Genomic DNA, 15,350 nt, shown 5'->3' with positions numbered 1-15,350 from the left:
GATAGTCCATTTGCCTGTGTGTATAAAATAGAGTGGTGGTGTGGTATGATACCAGACTCTCAATCTGAAAGTTCTTGGTTCGAATCTCTTTCTAGCTTTTTTTTATGTTATCGATCATAAACGGATGCGTTGCTCATGATTTTAGGCATGTGATTCATGATTCCGAGCAATCCGCAACAAAAACATAACGCGTGTGTTGCGTTACGATAATTTGACTCATGATATCATGAGTCCAAATCATGGTGTATATTCATAAGATGAAATCATGATATCATGAGTCATAATATTGTTTTTCGATACTGATTTCTACCCGTGTGTGAATCAAAAATATATGTGAAATCACATAGTCAAAATTTGAAACAAAGTGTTCGGAATATGAGACAGAATGAGCATAGTGTTTGGCATTTGAAGCAAAAAGTTGTTCATTACTTTTCGGTATATATGAAAGTAAAACATGATAGAACATTTTGTTTATCAGCACACTGAAGCTCAAAGTATGGCTTTGCAAAGAATTAAAAATGTACACATGTTTCGGCTGGAAAAAGTTCATTATATGTATTTAAACTAAAGTGTCCCGGATTCGATCAGTTGTCCAACAATAATTAGTATTTTATCATCTGTATGGCATGTAGACGGTTTATGGACAAAATGTCAAAAGTCAAAGGTGGAAAGAACAAAAAATCAAAAACGATTTAAGTGGTGGGAAGTTGTTCCTTCTTTGAAAAAAGATTTTCGACCTATTGTCCCTTCTTTTTTGTTCTTCGACCTTTTGTCCTCTCGACCTTTTATCTTTCGACCTTCTGTCCTTTCGACCTTTTGTCTTTCGACCTTTTGTCATAGATTCCATGTAGACCAATATCATGATTTTAAAATATTTCTTTGAATTTTTGATGTCATTCATTGTTATGGTACACAATATAACATACAATATATGACAGTTCCATTTATAAAGTAAGACAGATATTCAAAAAAGAATGAGTGAATTTCTGGCTTCTAAATGCAACTCAAAAAGAAACGAATAGAGTCGTGAGAGAAACAAACATTATATTACTCTAAACATTTGATGGACTTCATATTCATTTCGAAAAGAAACATGTATTTTGAATCTCGGCATAAAGTTAACAACTTTTCCAAATTCTTAATCCAAATATATGTGTCACATGCAATTTAATTCAAAACCGATATACACACATATTCATCACGTTATTTTTATCCTTTTCAACAGAGATTATAATTTAAGGATGGGATCACATTTGGTAACACCCACGGCTATAACGTTAAGGCATCTGGGTTTGATTCGTGGTACGGACATAATTTAGAAATGTTCATTCAGAACCAGTCTTCGACGATGTGGGGTTGTAATACCATAATCCGGGGTCAAATTCATCACTGGGGTGAATTTGAACCGTTCGGAACCCAATTTCTATTCATTTTAAGGACGCAAATCATTTCATTAGCATCACAGACTCTCAATGCGATCAAAGGAAAATGGCTATATCCAGGCGAATCATGCGGAATGTCAAAGGTTGTTGTTGCAATTAGGTAAATGGTATCATTTCATAGTTGTAAGAATTAGTTGAAACATTTTCAGTTTCATGGGATCCAATTTAGGCAATTAGGCAGAATTACAATATTGAAAATGAGTTCCAATATGGTGACTTAAATGTTGTTTATGATTTGTTAAATTTTATGGTTTGTTCTTAAAAATCTATTTGGTAAACTTACTTAAATCAATTTTGCCCAAATTAGTTAGACAATATCTAAGTTCATAATAATATTACAAAAAGTTGAAAGAAGTGATCATTTTGCACCCGTTTTGCGATCACTTTGATTTAATGTTACTCATTTACTCCATCATTCAGAGTTCTGTCTGATCTTTCGACCTTGACGCTTGCTCCTACGGGGGCCAGCGACGAGGGCAGGATCAAACATGTCGCGCGTCGGTCTAGTAAGTGAAAAGTGGCGTGATCGGTTAGTTCTTTTTGATCCTTTGACCTTGACGCTTGCTGCTGGGCAGTGCGTCAAGAAAGCCAAGTTTTTTTTTCCTTTTCGGGTCGCGCGCCTTTTTTTTTCTGAGTGCTTTTATATAGCCGAGCAAACGAGTGAGGCTGAGAGTGGATTGTGGCTGCACAGTAGGGTACGGCTTATTTTTCAAAAGTTCTCAAAACCAAAAATTCGTGTGCTCTACTGAATTCAAATCACATTAAAAGAATAACCTCAAAATCTGATCCAAAAGTATTAACATTTAGAGGTGGCGCAGGCGTCTTGAAGGTGAATTTACAAGTTATAAAAAATGACCTTCAGTGAAGTAAACATAACTTTGTTAATTTCCAACCAATTTCAATACTTTAAGCATGATTATCTTCAAAATTAAATTTATGAAAACTTTGTAGAACATAAAATTTGTCTAAAATCAAAACTAGACTTAGTTTAAACTGCTTGTATACAAATTTTTTCTCATTTTACTAAAAATTTCAACTTAGTCGGACCATAACTTCTTGAATACTTAATCGATTCCGAATCTTTTTACATTTTTTTGAAGCAAATTTAGTTGTCTTCAAACTGTTCATACAACACATTTTTCTAAAAAATAGTTTTGGCTAAGTTTTTCACCAAAAACTATCCAAAAACATGAATTTTTAGCGAAAAAAACAAATTTCTTTTGAATATTCAAGTTTTTTCGACGGAAATTGCATTTTTTATTTAAAACTTAAATTTATAAAGCATCTTGCCTTAACTACGATTTGAATAGTGCATATATTTTTCAACATATGCGAACATATTTTTGTTTCAAAATTATTTAAAAATTGTTGCAAAGTCCTTCTCAAAGGTTTAACAAATAAGAAAAACCAATTTCAGCTTTAGAGATAATATTTAGCTGGCAAAAATTTGAAAAAAATGGCATATTTTTGTTAAAAATCATGTTTTTGTGCAGTTTTTGCTGAATAACTTGGTCAACACATTTTTTAAGTAAAATGTGTTGTATGAAAGGTTTGAAAACAATTGAAATAGCTTCAAAAGCATGCAAAAAGATTTGGAATCGGTTGAGTAATCATGAAGTTATGGTCAAACAAAGTTGAAATTTTTAGTAAAATTTGGAAAAATTTGGAATAAATTACTTTTAACTTAAACTTGTTTTGATTTTAGACAAATTTGATGTTCTAAAAAGTTTTTGTAAATTTAATTTTGAAGGAATTGATGAAAAAGTTTTAAAATCGCTCAAAAACTAACAAAGTTATGTTTATTTCACTGAAGGTTATTTTTTATAACTTGAAAATTCACCTTCAAGACGCTTGCGCCACCCCTAAATGTTAATATTTTTGGCTCAGATTTTGAGGTTTCTCTTTTAATGTGATTTGAATTCAATAGAGCACACGAATTTTTGGTTTTGAGAACTTTTGAAAAATAAGCCGCACCCTACTGCACAGTGAAGGATAAAGGATCAATTGGTGAGCTCGTTTCATGCTACTATTTCTAATCTATAAAATATGTATGACTGCACATTTAATCGTTACAATTGTGGGACGTAAATATGAATTTTCAACAAACTATGAATTGTTCGTCACTGTGAGTGTCGACACAAACTCTGATTCATGAATTATTTATGTTTCACATTTTTTTTTATTTTCAGAACACCCCTTTTTACCTTTATTTTTGTAATTAAAAAAAAAACTTTGAATGGTTCGACACTACAAGTGTAGACTTGCGAAAAGTTCACTTTATTCAACAAACTTTGGATGGTTCGCCACTGTAAGTGTCGGCATAAGAATAAGAGTGTTCTATGATGTTCCAACCAATCAAGTTTTTTGTTTCTTTTCAAATAAGTAAAATATAATAACACATGTTTTCGTCCTGACAGCTGTAGGAATGTTACATTTAGGTATTTGTTCAACAAACTTTGAATGGTTCGTCACCTCAAGTGTCGGCATAATTTTCCACTACATATAAATAGTTCATATCAAATGAAAATTTTATATTTACAAATAAGCATGTATATATCTCACAAATCATTATTTATCATGGTCTAATCGCTTATCAAAGTGAATCCTGTGACCCAACGATCCTTCCCATTAACAAACATCCCTCCCAGTAACCTTGCAGAGATGCAGAGGCAAACACGGTCTCCAAATAGCAAAGGTTACACACTAACATTCCTTCCCCCAATCCCACCTGACTGCAAGGACGTGGCCGGCGCCGTTATTGACCCTGTATAAATAGAGGCACTGAATTATGCACATTGAAGAAGATTATGGCCAATCCCAGCCAAACTTCTAGTTGATTCTTTGTGCATTTTCACTGACTTCGGTCAATCACGGAATAGCAACCATTGATATGTGTAGTCAGTCTAAGCTAAGCTAAGCTAAGCTCATTTACTCCATCATTCAAGCAACAGCAAACATCAAAAATGAAAAACCAGTTTTTTCGTTCAAATTTAAAGAAATCCTTATGAAAATCTATCACTGCAAGACAGATAGCAAGTGACAATGATAGATTTTCATAAACATTGCTTCGGTTTTGAGTAAAAATAAACTGGTTTTGATTTTTTTTTTAACTTGATTGTTATTTTCATCTTAAATGTTCAGAATATAAATCAAAACGGTGTATCCCATTGAAGTCATAAAACGTTCATTTATTCCGTGTTTCAGAATCAACAGGTCATATTAGGGTTCACTGCAGTTAAGACTTTCAGATATGCCTGCAGTGATATATGGAACGATTTTCAAAGCAACAGATACTCGAGATGTAATGTAATGATAATAACTTAGGCACTAACCAGATCGCCTTAGGACTCACTCAAATGCAGGCCCTAAAATCTTGATACGTTGTGGAGTGCAATTGGGTGTCCGGCTAATTGGCTGAATGCCGTTTGGCCGAACGCCATTCGGTCATTTGGTCGAATGCGGTTTGGCCGAAAGGGTCGTCTGACCGAATGCCGTTTGGCCGAATCGCGTACTGAAAATTAATTAGCTTGCTGCAACGCTGATCAGTAGGAATTGAAAACGCGGCCGACTGATCAACTATCCAGTTTGTACATTTTTACATGTTTGTCAGTATAGAGAGCACCAGGAGAAAGATAAAATGGACTTGTCAATTTAGGACGAAGTTATAAATTCTGCACATCGTGTCAAGACTCTTGGCTGAAGGCTAGTTCGGTTTAAGGTTAAATTGATTTTTGATGATTTTGACAGAAATGTTTCCTTCATTTAAACATAGGCTATTCTTGCGAGTTTGACTGATGTTATTACTATTGGGGTTTGCATTCATACTGATATAACGATATAACACTTGCCTGCATTTTCATAAGAGATTTTTCCTTCTTTTGATCATAGGCTGTTCTTTATAAAACAAACATTGAAGCTTATAACCCGTTCATAAAGAGTATTTTTAAAACATGATTTTTTTTCGACTTCGGTCTTCAAAGTTCATATTTACTGCCGTTATATGATAATATTTTTATCCTAGATTTATACTTCATTCATGAAAAGGCTATTCTTCCAATTTATGCATTTTCACTTTTTTTAAGTTAAACTGAAGAGTTAGTTTTTTGTATGTCAATGATGAATTGTCATTGTTTAAGAATAAGCTGTCCCATAGTGCGTATCACGCTCAATGGTGTGGGTGCTCTAGTGTAGATGTAATTGTGAAACTCAAAGGAAAGTAGTATGCACTCTGTCTCAAAAAACACCAAGAATCTGAGTAAAAAAAAAGCAAATTGGGTAATATTTTCATATGCATTTTGATGAGTCTGGAAAGCATGTGCAAGTTTCGTTGAGGAAAACAAAAAAAACTGTGTATGATGAGCGTATGCGAGTGTTCGTGTGTTCAAATGTCACTAAGCTCTATGTAGCTTACAGTACTATTCTGAATAAAAGCAGCGCTAGCCGAATTTCATACAACATGCTAATTTGGCATGGTATAGTTTTGTTCCTTTTCAAGTAATGTTTTCTGCAGAACTATAAATATGTTCAGTTTTGTAAAGTTTTTGGGAGCCCCTGCGGGAAAGCAAGAGTGAAATTTTTCGAAAAATAGCAGTTTTAATTTATTAATTTCCTTCTAATATTTTAAACATTTTAGGTTTGGGTGTACGTTTGGTAATAAGGTGGAGGTTGATCAAACAATAAGTGATAGAATATTTAAGAACTAAAAAAGCATAAAGCATAAATTTCAATTTATAAAACTTCTATTAGAGACAAGACACTTGATCTGATATTAAAATATTAATATATATCAATAATATTACAATTGATACTAAAGATATTATCTAGTGTGCTGGGAGTTTCCTCTCGATTATGTTTTCGAAACATATTGATAGATTGACAAAAATAAACAATAACGATAAATTTGAATCTTATGTAGAGCTAGTTCAGATCTGTAGTTTGATCTAGTATATACATATGTGATGATTGTACGAATTATGAAGTGCAACACTTCTGAGCCGATTTCACACTTAGATCTTGATCTTAGATCGAAGGGACCATCGAGATAGGGAGATATCGAGACAAAGAACATATTTTTGATGAATACTAGATTGAAAAGCACTCCGTTACCAAGAAAGTAATACACAAACAGACGTCATTTTGCGCTCCTAATTTGTTTTGAATCCCAAAACTTTGGTCTAGTAACCTTCGATATTGGTCATATCGACATACGGAGAGAAAATTGAGAACAAAGAATCAACAGAAACACATCGAGATATGGAGATATCAAGATACGGAGGATATCGAAATATGGAGAGTGAAAATGTATGCTGACTCAAGAGACTTATGAAACTATCGACATAGGGAGAGATATCGAGATGTAGAACATCGAGATGTGGAGAGTCGACTGTAGCGTGTTTCTTCATTCCTCAAAAAACGTGTAAAAATTGCATGATGGATGTGAATTAAATAAAATGCAATGTCCAAATAAAAACCTTAGTTCTTTCATGGATGGAAACAAGGGACACTTAAACATGCTTAAAGAGCAGAGTATCCACCCACTTGTTTTATTTGACTAGTTGGCTTTTCTTCCACCGTTCAGGAATATCAAATTTTCGGGCAAAACTGCAAAATGTCCGTATAAATGATGCAGTTGTTCCACATCAAGCGATGCCTATTTCATAGGGGCAAGCAGCCTCAGATCCCTTTCGATTTGGGAAACATCAGTTTCTTGGATTTCCCCAAGAGCACCGCATGAAGAATATCCTTGAAGATCAAGGATGTTCACAATATGTTTCGGCAACAGACCAACCGCTGCTTGGATTCGCACCCTGAAAAGTGAAAGATCCTACAGCATTATAAATAATATATGTATTGCATTTAAATAAAGGATGAAAGCTCACCGTGTTTGATTTCATCATGTAGGTTGATACCTTGAAACGTCAGATGTCTTTGATGCTTAAAATAAAAGTCACAGCCACCTCGATGTGTTTCGAAAATATTCAATGGATTAATATATATTAATTGATGTTAACAAATATGAATACCAATATTATTAAGTGTCCTGCCCCATGATGCATATCTTAGTTTATTCTTTTATTTTATTATTTCGACCAAACGGCATTTTGCCAAAAGACCTTTTTGGCCAAATCACGTTCGGCTAAACGGCATTCGGCCAAATGACACGGAACCGAGCAATTTTATGTACCCAATGAATAAATATTGTCTAAAGTCTCCAGATCAACAAGCGTAACTAGTGATTTCTAGTGACTAGTGATTTGAAAGTAACATTCACCCAAGGATTTATATGGAACGTACTATGAGTATAGTTTACGTTTTCTAACATTGTATCACTAACTTTATAAAATGGCAGTCATTGCGTACGTTGTTTTAAAATCTTATTATATTGGAATTCGTTCGTTCAACTATTTATTCAGTTTAACAACCCGAGTCTACTGTTCACATACCGCTATTATCAAATATATAACAATGAGTGATTATTTTAGTTGATCATAAGACCTATATTTTCGTAAGTTCTAAGATGATCTTAAACTTTAATTGAATAAAACACATCATGTAGTTAATATTCTTTAACCTTTCTGGACAGTTCAGTAGTCATGTTGCTATGTTTTGACCCACCCAGGATGAAAAACCACGCTTTTCGTACATAGCGGTGGCACGGTGCTTCTAACGGTGGTCAACCACGCGACGATCGGAAGATTGCCATGGACCGCATTTTACAATGAATAACAAATTCTGCTCATAGAATCAAAAAGACAAATTTCAGGAGATTGTTAAATGACTCAAAATTTCTGTGCATAACTTATTCGTTTAACTTGAACTGCTGAGTATCCCGATTGTGTCCTGCTTGAAAAAAATATCACAATCTTAAGACATATATTCCAGGAAAATCTTGGATACCTCAGAACATTGAGATTTGCAGTCAGTTTTGAAGCTTTGGTCAAATGATCGAACTTTTCCTCTTTGTGTAAGGAAGTTTTTCATGCTTCAGTTTTTCATGTGAGTAGTCCATCACACAACTCAGCAGTCACTAACACATGGATGAGTTTACATGGACAGTTTACTCAAACAAGACAATAATTTCTTGCTTCTCTGGTAAAATTAAAGCAACCCTTACTACCAACAACATTCGGTTTTTACGAGTTTTTGGCAGGCTTTACGACTGAATCATTGTTTACGGGTTGAGGGTTTTTCAGAAGAAACTTAAGCATGAGCTCTAATGAGTTTGCTCTCGCTGGAGAGCACTGCGTTTCAGCTTGAGGAAGGCAGCGAGAATCGGACTCATGATCAGCTCCACAAAGACGCAGTATATTTTAGTTGGTGGTCAGTGTAGGTAAGGACGTGTTAGTGGTAGTCAAATGGAGAAGGTGGTGAAAAGTTTGAAGTGGTAGAATAATTGAGGTGAATGAGGTGAAAGAAGTATTGCATCTCTATGGGCTTCGTACCTAACAGCAAAGGAGCGGTTCCACGCCGTTTCGCAAACCCGATTATTTTTGTATTATTTGAATCGCCTGAAATTTTGCATACAGATTCTTTATGACCTAAAATGCCATTATGCACTTTCAGAACGCCATTTTGAACCTCGCCTCATTTTTGAGAAGGGCGTATCGGAAAATGCATGGCAAATCTTTAAAAAACTGTAACTCGAAAACGGTTTGTCCGATCGATTTGAGATCTTCTACAAAGTTGTAGGTATTGCTTAGGACTATATGGACGGTAAAAATAAGTTACCGATTATTTTTTATTTCAAAAACAAAATTTTAAAATCGATTTTCTCCAGAAACGCAGTTTTGATTTTTTTATTTTTGGATATGTTTTAGGGGACAACTTATGTGATTTATTGCACAATGTTTCAAAATGGAAGAATTCTGGACAAAAAAGTTATGATTTTTTAAAAAATTACAGATTTTGAAAATAAAATCGAAATAGAGGAAAACAATATTTTTTTATGTGATTGTTTGAAAGTACAGAAAAATTGCAATCGAAAAGTACTTAAGTAAATTTTTTCTAGGTTGCATCAATTTCGAGATATACTCATATTTATATAAAACTAGTGGTCCCGGCAAACTTCGTCTTGCCATCAAGTAGGCTGTTGAAAAACGCTATTGATCGTTCCATACAAAATTACAGTTTCGTTCGCGCTCGTTTTTTTCAACTCTCCCGGTAAATATCCTGGGATTTTTATAGACACAAACACGTCGGAACCCTTGACGAACAAAACTGAGAAAAAATCATTCAAATCCGTTGACCCGTTCGTAAGCCATTTCGTGACATACAAACATCATTCCATTTTTATTTATATAGATTTTCAAATAAAAAAAGAAAAATAGGCCCTTTTCAAGCATATTTCGTGTTTCTCCATTCCAGAAAAAAATATTTTGATTGAGCGAATCGTAGCATAATCGTTTATCGTTTGATCAAAACATTTATGCCTAAGTATTGAAAAAAGAGTGCACGGTAAAAATATAAACGATATTTTCAAATGAAAATTTGAAGCTAATAGTTCTTAAAAACCGCAACATTGATGTTTTTAATTTTTGGATATATTTTGCGGTTGTTGTAGGTATTGTTTAGGACTATTTGGAAAAAAATATGTACGGTAAAAAATAATGACAGATTTTTTTAATAAAAAAAAAAAAATAAAATCGATTATCTATGAAAATGCATCTGTGATTTTTATTATTTTTGGACGTGTTTTAGGGGACAACTTATGTGATTTATTGCACAATGTTTCATAATGGAAGAATTATGGACAAAAAAGTTATAATTTTATAAAATATTACAAATTTTGAAAAAAATCGAAATAAAAGAAAACAATATTTTTTATGTGTTTATTTGAAAAATTGGAGAAGCTAATACCTCATAATTTCATCAAAAAAGAGCAAGCTACATTTTTAAATAACACAAAAAACAATTTGATAGAAGGTGAATTTGTGATTTTTCGGAAAACTACACATTTATTCTTCAAGATGAAGTTCAAAGCCATCATTGGAATGCTCAGCAAGCTACTTTGCATCCGTTTGTAATATATTATCATCAAGATGGCAAAGTCAATCATTTAAGTTTTGTTTTAAATTCAGAAGATTTGCGCCACGATTCTGTATCTATCAACTTATTCATATCTAAAATGATAGATTTTTTGCGATTGGATCACAAATTAACTATCAACAAGATATATTTTATGTCTGACGGAGCTGCATCACAGTATAAACATAGGAAGAACTTTACAACTCTTTGGAAATTTAAAATCAAATATGATAAAGAAGTTGAATGGCATTTTTTGCAACATCACATGGAAAAGGGCCATGCGATGCCATAGGAGGGACACTAAAACGTATGGCTACCAGCGCCAGTCTTGCCAAAGAACGTGAACATCCGATAAAAAATGCTAAGGAACTATATGATTGGGCTCAAAATCGGAAAGAAGAGCAACTTACACAAATCTTCTTTTGTTATTCAAATACTGAGGAATATGATATCATTGCACAAGAACTTAACCAACTATTTTCAAGTGCAAAAACAGTTCAAGGCACTCAGAAATACCACTCGTTTATCCCTATCTCTGAAACACAAATTGAAGTTAGACAATTTTCTAGCTGTGACGATAACAAGTAAGTAGTTGATATAATTAAGAAATAAAATTGCAGTGTAAATATATAAAAAAAAACAAACTCCTTCTCCATGGTTGTACGATCTTGCCGCGATGAGATGGCTTTACCCATTAGCCGGGCTTAGCCCTGGGGACCAAAGGTACACCGTTGTGATAGAATCACTTTTTTAATGCTACGTTTAGATTTACCGTGTATATCTCGGTAGTGATGCATCTCAGCTAAATTTTACTTGAGTATTTTTCGATAGATTTTTCATATTTCAAAATATATAGTTATTTTTCTGTACTCAAAAAAACGCACCAAAAATATCGTTTTACATAAATTCGTTTTATTTATTTTTTTTTAATATTTTTTTTTTATCCAAAAATGTTCCGTTTTGAGGCATTGTGCAAGAAATTACAAACAATATGCTGCAAAACATATCCAAAAATTAAAAACATCAATTTTGCGGATTTTAAGAACAATGAACTTCAAATTTTCATTTGAAAATTTCGTTTATATTTTTTTACCGTGCATACTTTAGTATATAGGTTTTGATCAAACAATAAACAATTCAGCTACGATTCACTCAATCAAAATAAAATATTTCTGGAATGGAGAAACACGAAATATGTTTGAAAAGGGCCTATTTTACTTTTTTTATTTGAAAATTTTATATAAATATGAGTATATCTCGAAATTAATGCAACCTAGAAAAAATTTACTTAAGTACTTTTCGATTGCAATTTTTCTGTACTTTCAAATAATCATATAAAAAATATTGTTTTCCGCTATTTCGATTTTTTTTTAAATCTGTAATTTTTTAAAAAATCATAACTTTTTTGTCCATAATTCTTCCATTTTGAAATATTGTGCAATAAATCACATAAGTTGTCCCCTAAAACATATCCAAAAATAAAAAAAATCAAAACTGCGTTTCTGGAGAAAATCGATTTTAAAATTTTGTTTTTGAAATAAAAAATAATCGGTAACTTATTTTTACCGTCCATATAGTCCTAAGCAATACCTACAACTTTGAAGAAGATCTCAAATCGATCGGACAAACCGTTTTCGAGTTACAGATTTTTAAAGATTTGCTATGCATTTTCCGATACGCCCTTCTCAAAAATAAGGCGAGGTTCAAAATGGCGGTCTAAAGGTGCAAAATAGCATTTTAGGTCATAAAGAATCTGTATGCAAATTTTCAGGCGATTCAAAAAATACAAAAATTAAATTTAAAAAAAAATTCGTCATGTTCGGTGGAATTGCTCAAAGGAGAATCAAACTCGCGTTAAACAAGGCACTGATCCATCCGGTTACTATATGGCCATGAATTGTAAACATTGTTGGAAGATGAGCGGATATCTTTCGGAATTTTCGAAGTACTGCGAACAATACTTGGCGGTAAATTAGACAACGGCATCTGGTGGAATGAATCACGATTGCACCAATAGTTGTATAAAGAGGTGGGTATTGTCAAGCGTTTAAACTACGACAGGCAACGTAGGGCTGGTTACCCGTATTGCAAAAGAACGTCTAGCAAAGATAATATTCAAAAAAGAACCTGAACGAGCCCGTAGACCGCGTTGAGGAGGATCTTATGGCATCTAAAATTCTGAACGACTGGAAACGATTGGACCAGGACCGACTCCAATGGAGAAGAATCATCCATTCGGCGTAGATTCATCGTAGCGAATTTTGGCCCATCAAGCATCAAGTATCAAGCAAGCGCAAGACAATGCTGATCGAATTCTAATCAATTCGGTGGCATTTGTATGTCTTTGTATGCACGCGCATATGTGCGTTCAAGAGATGGAACAAAAACTGGCACATTAAATCACGTTTCGCGAATTTGCATTTCGGAACCATTACCCCCGCGCGATGTTATATAAACAAACGTTCGCGTGTTAGCGGCGAGAACCACGGGATTAGACCGGAATATGACTCAGCCGCTCCTGCTCTTATGGTCAGCCGGTTTCTATTTTTTGGCAAATCCGTGCAGGCTTGACCACTACACTACTGTCCATGTGAGGCGTCGGTGTCTGTATGTAATGAGTGGATATAAATAATATCGAATTAAATGTCCAGTTGTTTTATCGCTTTGACGGAGGAGGCAGAAAATTGGATCATCGCTGTGATGGCGGCCAATAACATCTACGCCGTTTTGGGGAAGTGTGTCGTTTGCTGTGGCAAAACTAGAGTCATTTTTCATCCTAGACGCTGCTCTAAGCGTGTGCGCGATGACGTCGGGGTGCGATTTGCAAATTTATTTCTGGAGCGGTGAATTTCGATGGTTGCGATGATTGCCATGTTCAAGTTCACGTCATTTTCCGGACGATGGGAACTACATCGAGTTTGATTCAGCTTGATTTAAGTCTGAATCAAATTAATTGAAATTAATCTTTTCAGAAATCCTATGAACCTATTGGTACGGAGCATGGGTGCGAAGCAAAACAATACTAGATGTTCAGGATGTCTGGGTCTACATTGTCAACAATTTCCAAGAAAACGTTTCCATGCTTTATCGGGTCACACTGTATCTTAGATATATCCGTACACTGCAGCATGGTACGCGGCAGAACGTGGAACGATAGAGACTGAAGCGGAAACAGCAAACCGATCGATCTGAAACTTTGGGGAATTGTTATTCAATACTGAATAAATCAAGAAAAAATATTCGAGAAGGAATTTGCAAACTTCATTTTTTTGACTTTTGGCCAGCTTTGGGCCACTGTGTGGCGCAGAGATCAAAGGCACAGAAGGTTAGGACAGCAAAGGCGATGGCTACGTCAGCACAGCGGACAGTGGAAACCAACCAGCTCCCAGGTTGGGGGAAGTTAAGGATACCATTCAACAACACAAATACAACAAGGCCGCTGGCAAGCATGATATCGGAGCTGAACTCATCAAGATGGGCCCGGACAGGTTGTCCGCTTGTCTGCATCGGCTGATAGTCAGAAAATGGGAAACGGACTTTTGTCACTGACTGTAAATCTTAGGAATTACTGGTTCGATTTCAGCGTGTAAAAAATAGGATTTCAAACGGAGACAAAGAACAGGTGCTCCGTTCGACGATTTGATTTCAAAAAGTGCTCCGCGAGTCAAAATTGCTGAAAACCCCTGTCTTCGAGAAATGTTTGATCAGATGACACTTTTTAAGTCTCTTCTTGTCGACAGTCGACTGTGGGCTAACGTCAAAGTAAACCAATGCTCTTTGTCGAAATCCTGGAACAATTCGGCTTGTCGCTCTACGATGTACGTTTAACGGATTTCTCCACCCGTACTACCTTCTACGTATATTTGTCCCGCGGTCCATAAGGTTTACATAGAACATGGGGCAAGTAGGCGTAGAAGAATTTGTCTTTGGTAGAAGTCCGGTGGCGTTAAGGGGGCAGGATCCGTCCTTGGTTTCGGATTTTTCAAAAGCAGTTTCTTTGTTCAAAATTAAGAAAATTTACAGGAAAATGTGTTCACTGTATGCTATTCTCCAACCGAAACACAGTGAACACATTTTCATCGAAAAATTTTCATTTTCGAACAGAAAAACTGCTCTTGAAGTTTTGATGATGGCGATGATTACGATGACGGAGCGTTGAACGTTAATATAGTCAAACCCGGAAACTAGCTCCACATGATCCAATTGGATATTAACGCCCTTGTTGGGCTAAAGGCTTGTTGGACCGACAACAGCACTCCAAACAATAAACGGTCAGCTGGACATTTGCGGAAACTGTGAGTTTTTGAATCGTTAAGGTAAACGTTCTATACTCTACGGCGCACAGTGGTTCCATTTGTTCTACGAAGCGGTCATAAATCATTTTACTCAATATCCGATGACAAATACCATCAGCAATTGCCAAATTATTTATTTTTGACTGTTAAAACCCCATCGAAGTTGATGTCGTTATTGATATCACTTCAAAAATTCTAATTAGGATGTGGAAGATGCTCTGTTATATGAATTAATATATGTGCATAAAACCGACTTCGCAATTATCTCTCTTTCCGTGTCCAAGATTAACAATAATATTTAATATTTTATTGATAAGTAGCATGAAATCTATACTTTGAAAGCAAAATATCAGGATTATTATTGTCCAACTTGAAAAGATCCCCGCACAGAGTTACTTCACATGCTCATAAGCCTACTATTGGTATGTGAATCTAAAAAGCTAATAAACATTTTTCTAAGTGCAGAAGATGTACATACCAAATGAATTTTTGAAATACTTATTAACTGATAATGCCAATTTCACATCAAACCTCTACCAAAACCAAATAACGAACATGTCAAATAATGTAATGAACCTTACGTTTCAAT

General features: G+C 34.7%; 1 protein-coding gene across 5 annotated transcripts in view; it reads right to left on the bottom strand.

Annotated features, from left to right (window-relative positions):
• LOC5567517 (A disintegrin and metalloproteinase with thrombospondin motifs 9) overlaps positions 1–15,350 on the bottom strand; it is a 745,053-nt gene that overhangs the window by 648,929 nt on the left and 80,774 nt on the right. The gene's annotated exons all lie outside the window — the stretch shown is intronic.

The sequence above is a fragment of the Aedes aegypti genome, chromosome 3 (genome assembly GCF_002204515.2).
Source record: "Aedes aegypti strain LVP_AGWG chromosome 3, AaegL5.0 Primary Assembly, whole genome shotgun sequence".
NCBI classification, from domain to species: Eukaryota; Metazoa; Arthropoda; class Insecta; order Diptera; family Culicidae; genus Aedes; species Aedes aegypti.
Note: the sequence above shows the minus strand (reverse complement) of the source record. Positions and strands in the feature narration are given on the sequence as shown.